The sequence below is a fragment of the Meles meles genome, chromosome 6 (assembly GCF_922984935.1).
Source record: "Meles meles chromosome 6, mMelMel3.1 paternal haplotype, whole genome shotgun sequence".
Classification (NCBI taxonomy): domain Eukaryota; kingdom Metazoa; phylum Chordata; class Mammalia; order Carnivora; family Mustelidae; genus Meles; species Meles meles.
In genome coordinates, this window is record NC_060071.1 from 65970506 (window position 1) to 65984017 (window position 13512).

The window sequence follows — 13512 nt, forward strand, 5'->3', positions numbered from 1 at the left end:
GGGCACCTGGGTTGCTCAGTGAGTTAAGGGTCTGCCTTCAGTTTGGATCCTGGGATCTAGCCCCATGGCGGGCTCCCTGCTCAGTGGGGAGCCTGCTTTTCCCTCTCCCTCTGCTGCTCCCCTGCTTGTGCTCTCTTGCTCCCTCTCTCTCTCTCAAATGAATAAAATCTTAAAAAACAAACACTCAAGACAAAGAGAATACTTAAAAAAAAAAAAAAATTCAGCAGCACGGGGCACCGGAGTGGTCCAGTCTATTATGTCTTCATTATGCATTCAGGGTTCTGAGATCGAAACCCATGTAGGGGTCTGCACTGAGCACAGAGGGTGCTTAAGATCCTCTCCCTCTGCCTCTACCTCCCCGACCCCATGCTCGCTCTCTCTCTTAAAAAAAAAAGGGGGGGGGAGTACAGCATGAACAGACTGGGTAGCTCAGTTGGTTAACCAACTGGCTCTTGATTTCAGCTCAGGTCATGATATCCGGGTTGTGGGATGGAACCCAACCTTGCACTCAGCACAGAGTCTGCACAGAGAGGAAGATTCTCTCCCTCTCCCTCTGCCCCTCCCCTTGCTTATGCTCTAAATAAATAAATAAAATCTTTTTTTTTTAAGATTTATTTATTTGTCAGAGAGAGAGAGAAAGAGGGAGAACAAGCAGGGGGAGGAGCAAGCAGAGGGAGAAACAGGCTCCCTACTGAGCAAGGAACCTGATGTGGGACTTGATCCCAGGACCCTAAGATCAAGACCTGAGCCAAAGGCAGTTGCCTAAGTGAATGAGCCACCCAGGCATCCCTAGACAAAATCTTTAAAAATAAAAAAATAGGGGCACCTGGGTGGCTCAGTGGGTTAAAGCCTCTGCCTTCGGCTCAGGTCATGATCCCAGCATCCTGGGATCGAGCCCCGCATCGGGCTCTCTGCTCAGCAGAGAGCCTGCTTCCCTCTCCCCATCCCCTCACTTCCCACCTCTCTCTCTGCCTGCCTCTCTGCCTACTTGTGATCTCTATCAAATAAATAAATAAAATCTTTAAAAAAAATAAAAAAAAATAAAAAAATAAAAAATGAGCAGCAGCAATTTCTTCCAGTAAGCTCTTTTTTTTTTTTTTTTAAGATTTTATTTAATAGAGAGAAAGAGAGCACAAGCAGGGGAAGAGGCAGAAGAGGGAGAAGCAGACTCCCTGCTGAGCCAGGAGCCCAACTTGGGGCTCGATCCCAGGAGTTAGAGATCATGACCTGAGCCAAAGGCAGATGTTTAACCATCTGAGGCACCCCAAGCTTTGTCTTTTTTTTTTTTTTTAAGATTTTATTTATTTATTTGACAGAGATCACAAGTAGGCAGAGAGGCAGGCAGAGAGAGACAGGAAGGGAAGCAGGCTCTCCACTGAGCAGAGAGCCCGATGCGGGGCTCGATCCCAGGACGCTGGGATCATGACCTGAGCCGAAGGCAGAGGCTTTAACCCACTGAGCCACCCAGGTGCCCCAAGCTTTGTCTTTTTAAAGGTAATTATTTATATTTTGAATAGCTAACACTAGTTTTAAATCTTAAATATACAAAAAAGACTTACAGCTGGTTTCCAAGGGGTGAAATACAATTTTACAATGGAGAACTCAGATTTACCATCTGAACCCACTAATCAATCTCAGCACCATTAACAGAAAAACTACACAGCATAGCATATAACATCATCTCCAAAATGTTTAACCTGAATCCAATCAAGCATTTACCTGTACCTTCCAGTTTGCAGTAACCAGCTAAGTAAACCACTAGGAATCAGTCAGATAAATCCAGATAATTGACCAGGTCTCTTCAACAAGTCATGACGAAAAAAAGAGAAAGGGAGAAAGAAAAAAGGCAACTGTTCTAGATTTAAAAGATTTCAAGAGATTAATAGCCAAATGCAATGCATAGACTTTGATTGGAAATAGGATCAAAAACAGTGGGGGGAAAAAAGGACAATTTGGGGACATTTTTTAAGTTTGTTTTTTTGTAATCTCTATACCCAACATGGGGCTCCAACTCACAATCCCCAAGATCAAGAATTGCATGTTCCTCTGAGTCAACCAAGTGCCTCCAATTTGGGGAAATTTTAATAAAGACTGGGTATTACATAATATACAAAAATCAGTTGTTCGGTATGATTGTGTTACTGGGTTATGCAGGAAAATGTTCTTTTTCTTAGAGATGTGTATTAAAGTGTTTAGAGATTTCAGGAATAAAAGCAAATACAGCAATGTAACAACAGATTTTAAAATGATCAATTTGCACAGATTCATTATCGTATTTTCTCTACTTTTCTGGATATTTTTAAATTTCATTAAAAAATTTCTTAAAAACGTGATGTGGGAAACAAAGGTGGAAGAAAAAATTATTAAAATTTCCTTACTATCTACAGCCCATGACTACTATCTACAGTCCTTGAAACAGGCAGAGTGACCTTCCTCTAGGAACTGAGCTGCGTCAATGTTTATACTTTGTTAAGGGCAAAAGGCAATTTTAGCCCACCCCGTAAGTCTACTTAAACATATAGAAATTCCTCTGGAAACTCCATTTTTCTACCCCCCCATGCAAGTTGGCAGTCATCCCCCGAGCATATGACCCACCCATATACGTCTAAAGGTCTCATAACTGAGTTTTTACTAAAGAGTAACATAAGACCTTTCCTAACAATAGCTAGCCCCCTCAGGATCCTGGAAACCTTGTTTCCAAAATAGCTAGGAGGCTTTCACTATCCCTAACCCCCTCCCAACTTCAAAGTATATAATGGGCCTCATGACCCTAGGGCAACTCTTTCTACCCACAGGTCCTGTCCCTGTGCTTTAATAAAACCACCTTTTTTTGTGCTGGTGTGCAGACACACACACATACATCTTAAATACAGAAAATTATTCCCTTCCCATTCCCGTTTCCCACCCACGTGCACCTCTAGTCACTGTTACCAGTTTCTTAAATATACCTCCAGATATATTCTATACACACTATGCAAATACATAAACTTTATAAAAAACACACACAAATGGTTGCAGAATATAAAACCTCTTTTGCACTTTTTTTCCACTTGATATATCTTAGTTATTACTCAGTATTAGCACACAGAGGGCTGGTTTGTTCTAACAAATGCAAAATTGATTTAACCAGTCCTCCACTGATGAACACCTAGGAACTCTCATTTCTTGATAGTCTCTTTCAGATAAGATTCTAAGAGGAAAGAAAAACCCACTGACTGTAAGGTTTCAATTAGAGACTTAGCATGGTGAATGTGCAACTGGAGTATTCCTATGCAACTTGTCTGCCTACATGTTCCTATTCAATGGATACACATATTAATCCTAAACTTCCCACTAAAACATTCAAATTATGTATTACACAATATGTATATTTCTCACAGAGCCACTCCTGGTCCCAGAACCAAATCAGCTAGCATCTACCATTATTCCTTCCTTTCTTTGTACAGGAGCCTCTTCTACAGCAGATTACATGTGCTGTGCTCCAACCCAGATAAAAAATTACCATTTGCAGTTCTTCCTTTTTAAATATCATCCTTTTAATCAAAGTAATTGGTTCTGAAATAACTTGATCAGATTCCATCATACCGTCTTACCACCTTCCAAGCCACGTTGAAGTTCTCTTCAAAAACCATCTAGTATCTTTAAAGGCGCCTACCATTTTCTAGACTCAGGAGTTAACTCTAGAAACTAAAACTATAATGTAGTTGCTTCTCAAAAATGCTTAGGATACTTAACTTGGTCTAACAGGAAAATGATGAGCCTTGGATATGTGAATTTCACCACTTACTTTAGCTAGGTTAGCTCGAGCAAATTACCATCAAACTTTTAGTGACCTAATCTGAAATATGCTTCAAAAAGCCACTTTCCATTGCAGTATCTCATCAATTTTTGTGACAAACCTGAGTGTATCTGGCACTTATGCAGTAGGTGCTATACATCCTCACTGAAGCTAAGTATTATCTTCCATTGTTTCATTCACAACCGAACCGGAGAACAGGGGTTTAGACAAATTCTAAGATTTCCCATGATGTTTAGAATAGTATTGAGCTCCTAGTGTTAAAAATTAAGTTATTTTGGCTTGAGTAAATTCGATATAAACCATTATGGTGGATAAAGCACCTATTTGTCAGATAAGAAAACTTCCCTTAACTAGAATGGCAGTGCCAAGTTTCTAAAAGCCATGGAAATCTCAAACTTCCCAATAAAATGGTTTACTCTAACTCTCAAGGATAATTAAATTGAGCAGACTCAACGGGGAGTGGGGTGCAAAGCATTTCCTCCCCCATAATTATGCACCGAGATTCGGAATAAATATTAAACTGACACGGAGTGAACGCTCCATAATTAGTAGCTATTAAGACGCATCCCACCCGGAGAGAAGGCGGAAGGAGGCAAAAGAACGGAGCCTGTCAGTCACAAGAGGTCGAAAGGTGTCCCTGGCCTGTGACCCGTAGGCCTTTAAGCACCTGGGTCTACGAGATCCCTGCGGAATCGGGGGCCGAAAGAGGTCAGGGGCCTCCCCTAAAGGTCAAGGTTCTTGCAGGCGCGTTTCCGGCTGGGGCTAGAAGCCGAGCCGGAACGCCCCCGCGAAAATCTGTATCCCGAAGCCAGAAGCACCGCCTGCCTGTAAACCGCGCGGGCTCTGGGAGAGGGGAGGACCGGGATGCCGCTGCGCCGCAGCCTGCAGGAGCAGAAACCCGGCCGCGTCCCGCAGCCGGAAACCTTAGGAACAGACCACCAGGACCCCGCCATTCCGGCATGCCTCAACGCAGCCCGGCCACTCGATACTCACACTCACAGCCGACCCCTCTTACTCCATCAGGCCGCCAAGGTCCCAGGGAGGGGGCTCCCCGAGGTCCCCCTCAGTTTTGGGTCCGGCGGCCCACTCCGGACCCCCTCCCCGCCGGGCACCGCCGCCGCCGCCGCCAGCGCGCAGGCGCACACCGCCGTCACGCTCCTTTTTTTTTTTTTTTTTTTTCCCCTCTTAGCTGTCCGCCTTTCTCAATAATCTAGCTTTATTTGAACACACGAGAGTGAACAACGGACACAGGGGAAAGAGGCTTTACTGGAAAAGAAAGAAAGATCAAAGGCATGCCGGCTTGCAGAAGTTACTCTGCTACACTGAACGCACCAGTAACCAGCCTCCCTAGCTCCTTTTTCATTCTTTTGCTCTTTCTGGGCCTCCCTGTTGCTTCTGCTCTCTTCCTAAATCCCCAGCATTCCCTTTATGCAGTGCGATTGTTTATGCTGAATTTCCAACCATTCCTGCCTTGTAGAACTTACTGAAGTTTAATGGAAGGTGCAAGAGTTTGAGGACAGACAGACCTGAGTTCAAATATTGACTTAGCTACTACTAGTAATTTATGACTTTGGGCAAATTACAAGTTTTCTTGGAAACTCAGTTTCTTCACAGTTAAATTTAGGATAATGGTATCTCTCGGGGGGTTGCTGGGATTAAATGACATAACACGAGTCAAGTGCATATCCATGAATGGGTGCCTGTCACAGCACAAAAAATCCATGAATACCAATGATAGTATTTTAATACTTAATGTATTTCTTTATTAAATGTAGTCCATACTCATTCCCCAGGATCCTATTTTTAGTGACTACAATTAATCGGATAAACCAAGTTACATTAAGATTAATAATGGTGGGGTGCCTGGGTGGCTCAGTGGGTTAAAGCCTCTCCCTCCAGCTCAGGTCATGATCTCAGGGGCCTGGGATCCAGCCCCACATCGGGCTCTCTGCTCCTCCGGGAGCCTGTTCCCCACCCCACCCCCACCCGCCTGCCTCTCTGCCTACTTGTGATCTCAGTCTGTCAAATAAATAAATAAAATCTTTTTTTAAAAAGATTAATAATGATGTGAAGTGTTATTCCTCCTACATTATTGAAGTTCTAATAATGTCTATGTTCAATTCCTAAAATCAAAGTAAGCACCTCCCTTCATCTGTGTATAAGTCCAGATTTTCATCTAAAGGACCGAGGAACTATTCCAATTCTGTATTTGTGACATCACAATTTCTTGAAACACTCAAAGTCTGAGTACACTGCTCATTCTACTCTCCTTCAAAGATGCAATGGAAGGACTACTTTGCCCTAAAATCTCAGGGCCATAGTCCAAGGAAAAGCTTGTAGAAGACAAAGGTCAGCCATTGGTGAGCATCAAGGTAATCCTAGATCAGGGTTTCTTTTTTCTTTTTTTTTTTTAAGACTTATTTATTCATTTGAGAGACAGAGAGCAGGGGAGGGGGAGCAGCAGAGGGAGAGGGAGAGAAGCAGACTCCCAGCTGAGTGCAGAACCCAGTGTGGTACTTGACACCACCACCCTGAGATCATGACCTGAGTGAAAACCAAGAGTAGGACACCCAACCAACTGAACCACCTAGGCACCCCTAGGTCAGGGTTTCTTAACCTTGGTACTATTGATACTTTGGTACTTTGGACATACTTTTTTTTTTTTTTTTTTTTTTAGAGGTGGGGAAGGGCAGAGGGAGAGAGAGAGAGAATCTCAAGCAGACTCCACACCCAGTACAGAGCCCACTGTGGGGCTCCATCTCACAACCCTGAGATCAAGACCTGAGCCAAAATCAAAAGCTGGATGCTTAATGGACTGAGACACCCAGATGCCTCAATTTTTTAGATAATTCTCATGCTCTCTTGTGCATTGTAGGATGTTGCTAAGCATCCTTGGACGCTAGATACCTGTAGTATCCCCCACATTTACATCCATTACATGCCTTTACATTACATCCTTTATGTTACACCTACATGCTTTTACAACCCCCACCCCAATCCCCATCATCTTGACAATCAAAAATGACTCCAGACATTGCCAAATGTTCCTCAAAGGCAAAAATGTCCCTGGTTGAGAACTATGGCATTATACCATGGCAGTAACCCATCCATAAATAAACTCAACCACTTCTGTCCACACTAAGTAATTGCTGCTTGAGAAAGTCAAGGGTAGAAGCTGGGGAGTTCATTTTTACCAGTCTTATACAGGACCTTCACACTGCTTAACAGTCCTACTGCTTGTTTGGGGTCAACTTGTTCTTTCACTTTCTGTAACAATATTCCAAAACTTTTCCACTTTCCTTAAAACTCCCAACTCCTTTTCTATTAGCAAATGACTTCATCTCCTACTTCACAGAGAAAACTGAGGTCATCAGATGAGAACTCAACTTCCTGTTACTAAACATAAAACTTACAGGCATATACTTCCTCTTGTATTTGAAATATCTTTTCTCTCTTCCAAAACCATTCCCTCTTCTCCTTTGAAATACTTTTTATTTATTTATTTTAATTTCCAGAATTGAGCTGTATTCTTAGAGGTGCCTGGAAGAGTTCCTGAACCTGTTTAAAGCCTTTCAACGGCTCTCTGTGTGCATAGCACAAAGCGCAGGCTCACTAATCCACCCTTCCAAGATCTGGCCCATTGCTGACTATTTAAAGCTTATTCCCCACTTCAACCGGAGATAGACGATGAGCTGTAAGCCTCTAACCAGGATGAAGTACAAGGAATCTACCGAAGGTGCTATGTTCTTAATGGCATACGCTGTTCTCACAGGCTGGAAAATTATTTCTCTCCAACCCAGGCTTCTGGCAGAACTCCTACTTAGCCTTCCTGATTGAAAAGTCACTTCCTTTGGGAACCCTTCCAGGCACCCCTAAGAATAAGGCGCTGTTTTCATTGTGCGCCAACTCGGCCTCGGACTTTACAACACCACGCACTGTATTCTATCCACTATAATTTGTTTACATATCTATTTCCAATCTAGACAGACGGAAAGACCCTGGAAGGCAGGGAAGGCATTCTTTTCTCCTTCTTTTCTTCATCGATCATCTACCAAACGCCTTGCCCTTGACAAATGTTTGTTGCATAAATACTTCCCACCTTTGGGAGGCATTCGAATTTTCCGGTTAACGGGTGAGTCCCCAGACTCTCCGCCTGCGTGGCAGGGAGATTTAAACCCCTCAGACCGTGATTGGCTCCAGCTCCAGGGGTGTGTCCGCGCTCGCGCTGCGGGTGAAGTGCGCAGGCGCGTGGGTCCGGCGCGCGCAGGCGCTGGGAGGACTCAGCTCCAGGTCCAGTGTGGGGGGGTGTCCGAGCGGCTTCGGCGCGAGAGGAGTGGCCGGAACTGTTTGGTGAGCCTTCAGGAGTGGGGTTGAGAGAGATAGCCTGGTTGAAGATTGGGATCAGGTCCCAAGAAGAAAGAGTATTATCATGACGGTTTAAAACTTGGTGGAGTCGGGCTTAAGGGGAGGAGTGGCGGTGCTCTGGCCCGGACTGGGCAGGCCGGGCCCAGAGCAAGGACACTAGCCGCGGGGAAACTACCGTGGGGCCGGCGGAGGAAGGGTGGCGGGATGGTGGTTCGTTGGACCCCTCCTCAAAACCTTCCCCACCCCTACCGTGTTGCTGTGATCGGGGTTAATTGACTGTATGGTGACCACAGTGATCAGATAACTGAACTAGGTGTTTGGAGGTGTCTGAGGTTCGTGTCATTGGAGAGTCCATGCTCTCTAGGAAAGTCCATCCTTATGCCGTGGCTTTACTGTAGGCGCACAAAGGATCCGTGAAACACCGACTTTTACAATTCCGGGCTGGAGTTGGTTGCGGGAGACGGCGGGGAGGGGGCGGTGGAGAGAGGGGGACGGTGGAGAGTAAGTACTGTAAAGTGCTGTTTCATCTCATCCTTTTTTTCCCATCATTAGTCACCACAATGTTAGGAAAGGTAGATGAGGATAGAGGAAACCGAAAGGCATCAGAGTTGGGAAAAGGAAATGAAAAGGGAGTATTATTTTGCCTTTTGCTAGTCATCTTTAGGAAGTAGGGAGACGATTGACGAGGGGGTGTTTGGATACTGGCAGCTTCTGATAGCGTTCTCTCAGTCATGTGAAAATAACGTAGCTTCACAGTAGCAGATATTTCAAGAACTGAGAGGAATATTACTCCCTCTGCCTCTATGCCCTTAAGACTGGCATTCAGATGTGCTAGTAGAAAATATGGCAGATAAGACCAAATAGAAATGATGCTCTAGCGTTCTTGCTTACCTTGGAAAACCAAACTTGAAATTCATAGCACACCATTACCTAGAATACGTTGAGATCTAAATTTGAACAATTTCATAGTAAGATTTTTAAAAAATTAATGTTTCTTCCACCGTCATAGTTGATGTTTAAGGCATTCTAATGGTCAGTTGTCATTCATTCCTTTGGCAAGAGGTAATGAGAAAGAACACATTCATATAAATATTAGGAAATATTTAGGAGAAACATCTCTGCTCATATTACCATGCTCCTTTGACAGTAAATGTGAAAATAAATAGAATAATCATGTAACAGCTTACAGCTCAGATATTTATTGCATTCTTAGCCTTTTGGGTTTGTTTGTTTGTTTGTTTTGGTTGGCTTTTTTTTTTTTTTTTTTTAAGGTGCTTGTGGTATGTGAATATGTACTAGAAAATTCTTGTTATTCCAGTTCCAGGATAGCAAAGTCTTATTGTGCTATTATGTTCTTAACAGTATGGCACTCTTTCCTGCAAAACAGTGGCGTTTCTGTATGCATCTTAGTGTTTGCTTCTTTTACTCTAAATGAGCTTAAGCATAGTAACAGGATCACTTAACTAAAGGTCACATCATTTCTAATCATTCAGAACACAACCTTGAACCAGGAAGGAAGCAAAAAAACAAAACAAAAACAGGCCCTGTTGTTCATGGGACAGCTGTCAGTATTTCACTCCTCATGAACCATACCACCATCATAAATTTTGCCTTTTAAAAGATCGCCTGTGTTATTTTATTTCATGTTTTTAATAGACTTGTTTTCAATACTACTCTTTTCCAAACTGATAATTTGTGAAATCATGGTTTTTATGTATAACTTTTTCTAGTACACATTATAATAAATACGTAACTTCAGTACGTAACTGTTGCTTACATAACAGCTGAAATCATCTTGTGTTCGTGTTCTGCACTCTGGAAAATACTGCTTTGGAACTAACCTCATTTTTAAAATAAAGTGAAGATTGGACGTGTCCAGTGGACTTCAAAATTCTGTGAACTCAGTGATGGCATTCACTGTTGTAACACAATTCTATCACACTTACTTATCTGGTTTCACCAGATGAAAGTAGATAAGAATAGCAAAAGGGAAAAAGAGGATGTTTGCTCTTTGACATTTTTGTGACATCAGCTGCCTTTTTTTTCTTCTGAATTTAGGTGCCATGTCTTAAAACATTCTGAAAGATTGTTTTTTAGTTTTGTTTGTACTCAGTGTTACCCATATTCTAGTATTTATAATATATGATGTTGCTTGCATTCAGGTGTGCTGAACTTTTTTTATTCTAGTGCTATATTTCGTTTCTAGGTCTGTAGATTGAAAGAGGACTAGATGACAAGGAACTGATCTTTTTCTTTGTTGTGGTGGATAGAGGCTTGAAACAACAGATGGATCCAGTGCCTCCAGCAACTGGAGGAAGTGGATTGTAGAGCCAGGAAACAGCATGTACTATTCGTTTTGTAATATTGGTGGTGGAGGTGGTGTTCCATTTGCAGTCATTTAAATTCACGGACATTTTGGTTTTGATTTCAGTTTGGGTTGTGCTGCTACTAAAATATTTAAATCACTGATAAGTATATTTTTTCTGGAATCCCCCCATCCGTCTTGATTTTTGTGAGGTCTGTAACTTGGATTTAAATTTATTTGAACAATGCTTTGATGATTGAAATACCTTTAGATGGCCTTTTGAGACTTTTAAAATAAAGTTCAAACTTCTTGGTTAAAATATACAAAGCGCTTTAAAACCTGTTTATTCTGTCTGCCTTTTAAAACCACCCTACCCACTCTGTATACACTTATAGTATATTCTGACATGACTACTTAGGCCTTACATTGTGACACTTCTTTGATAGTTTGAAATCATAATTTTTTTAGGGTTGATCATGCTTGGATTTCAATTCTCAAATCAAAAATCACAAGAGGTATTTAATAATTATGAAAAACTGTGATAGCTTTATTGAGCACTGCATACCAGCCAAGGTTTAAATGCTTTAGCATGAATTAACTCAATCCTTATAATGCTCAAGATAACCATTATATTCTCATTTAATGAAAAACACTGAAGCACAGAGAAATAAATTAAGCAATAGTCAGGATTCAAAAACATGCCTCCAAGTATCAGGCACTTAACCACTGTGCTGTTTTGCCCTTTGTATAAATAAGAATGCTACTCTTCTTCTTTTTTAAGATTTTATTTATTTATTTATTTGAGAGAGAGACCAAGAGCATGAACAGGGGGAGGGGCAGAGTGGAGGGACTAGCAGACTCCCTGCTGAGGACTGAGCCTGATCTGGGACTTGATCCCAGGACCCTGAGATCATGATCTTTGGTGAAGTCAGAAGCTTAACCTACTGAGCCACCCAGGTGCCCCAAGAATGCCACTCTTTTAACCTAGCGTGGGAGATACTCTTTTCCAGGGACCTGAGTGCTTACTGTTCTCTATCTCTGGCATCTAATTCCTCGAATCAGAGTATGTGAGAAGCTAACCAGAAAGCTGCTAGGTGAACTTGGAATCAGATCCAAAATACTTGGATGACTTGGGTAAATACTTCATACAGGCAAGGTGAAGCCTTGCTAATTGTCCCTACCTCAAACTTGGTGTCTTCCTCTGCAGATATCATAGTTAAGTCTGCCAGATTGTATGTCTGTCCTACTTGGAGAATGGATGCTTCATTCTTGAGCCTCTTTCTTAACTCTTACAGAGCATCACTTTTCTGCTTCCATAGCCTTTCTTTTAGACAGTGTCGATACAATTGATTATAATAATATATAGATGTACCTTCCTTGGATTATATTCTGGTCAGTTAGAGTAGAATTGTGGAAGTTCCAGGGTTGAGCAGGACTTGAAACCTAGATGTTGGACTTCAGCAATTAAGTCATAAACAGTACTTCTGTAAAGCTGAAGTGTAATCTTGATCTTTTTGGTTCCTGATTTTTAGTGTTATTTTCTCAGCAGTATGCTTTCTGTCTTGAATCATGTGCTTCAGTGCTCTTTGAAACCAAGATGTTTAATAGATACGATTCAGTGGTATACTTCTTATATTTGCATAGTTTTTGAGCTTTATAAAAATGGTTAAAATTGTTCCTGTAGAAGGAAGTAGAAAGGAAATAAGAGAGGAAGTAAAAGGAGGAAACTAACCTTAATATAAATAAAGCTCTCATCTGAATGCCTTTAGAAAGAATTAAATTTCCTAACCAGAGCAGGGGCTCTTTTTGGCATAACCTGGAGTATTTTGAGTATTTTAGAACACTGTGCACCTGGACTTAGTGTGTGAACATCCTTCCTTCCTTCCTTCTCAGGCAGAACTGAGCCACCCAGGCGCCCTTAGATCCCATTTTTAATATGAAACATTAAAAATGTTCACACATGGGGTGCCTGGATGGCTCAGATGGTTAAGCATCTGCCTTCTGCTCAGGTCATGATCCTGGGGTCCTGGGATCGAACCCCCGCATCAGGCTCCCTGCTCAGTGGGGAGTCTGCTTCTCCCACCTCCACTCCCCCTGCTTGTGTTCTCTCTCTTGCTGTGTCTCTCTCTGTCAAATAAATAAGTAAATCTTTTTTAAAAATGGGACCTAAGAGCAAAACATAACATTCCTAAAGAAAAACTAGATTCTTTTTTTTTTTTTTAAAGATTTTATTTTATTTTATTTATTTGGCAGAGAGAGAGATCACAAGTAGGCAGAGAGGCAGGCAGAGAGAGGAGGAAGCAGGCTCCCTGTGGAGCAGAGAGCCTGACGCGGGGCTCAATCTCAAGACCCTGAGATCATGACCTGAGCCGAAGGCAGCGGCTTAATCCACTGAGCCACCCAAGCGCCCCGAAAAACTAGATTCTTTTACCTGATAAGTGATGGTCCATGTCTGAATTTCTGCTTTGTTCTCTGTAATCCTTTCTTCTATTCTTTCTGTTTATTCTCCATTATTCATCTTTATTTAGAGTCTTTAAGAAAGAGGTACTAGATACAGCATGACATGATACACAAGTGTGAGGTGGGGATGACTGGCAAGGCTTACCCTGCTTGAATAAAATATTCATCCCAACCATCCAAAGTATTTTGGCTCTGATTCTAAGTTCACCTAGTAACTTTTTGATTAGCCTCTCGAATACCACAGATAGAGAACATAAGTAACATGAGCACTGTGCTAAACACTTCACATACATTAATTCATTTCTGAAACAGCATTGGGAGGTAGAACTGTTACCCTTTTTATTTTTTTTAAACATTTTATTTATTTGACAGACAGAGATCACAGGTATGCAGAGAGCAGAGAGCCCGATGTGGGGCTCGATCCCAGGACCCCAGGATCATAATCTGAGCTGAAGGCAGAGGCTTTAACCCACTGAGCCACCCAGGCGCCCCTAGAACTGTTACCCTAATGAACAAGGAAACTGAGACTTGAATAGGCTAAGTACATTGCCTGGTATCAGATCTAGGATGAACTCAGGGTCTG

The 13512-nt window shown here is 42.2% G+C and overlaps 2 protein-coding genes across 4 annotated transcripts in view; one reads left to right on the plus strand and one right to left on the minus strand.

Moving 5' to 3' along the window:
* Positions 1-4943, minus strand: part of ZNF106 (zinc finger protein 106) — a 65480-nt gene extending 60537 nt beyond the window's left edge. For all 3 annotated transcript variants that reach the window (XM_046008379.1, XM_046008378.1, XM_046008377.1), the window contains exon 1: positions 4793-4943. The gene's annotated coding sequence lies outside the window, so the exon portion shown is untranslated. The remainder of the gene's footprint in view (positions 1-4792) is intronic.
* Positions 4944-8051: 3108 nt separating this feature from the next.
* The window catches only part of SNAP23 (synaptosome associated protein 23), a 37749-nt gene continuing 32288 nt past the window's right edge, over positions 8052-13512 (plus strand). The window contains exon 1 of the mRNA XM_046007615.1: positions 8052-8149. The gene's annotated coding sequence lies outside the window, so the exon portion shown is untranslated. The remainder of the gene's footprint in view (positions 8150-13512) is intronic.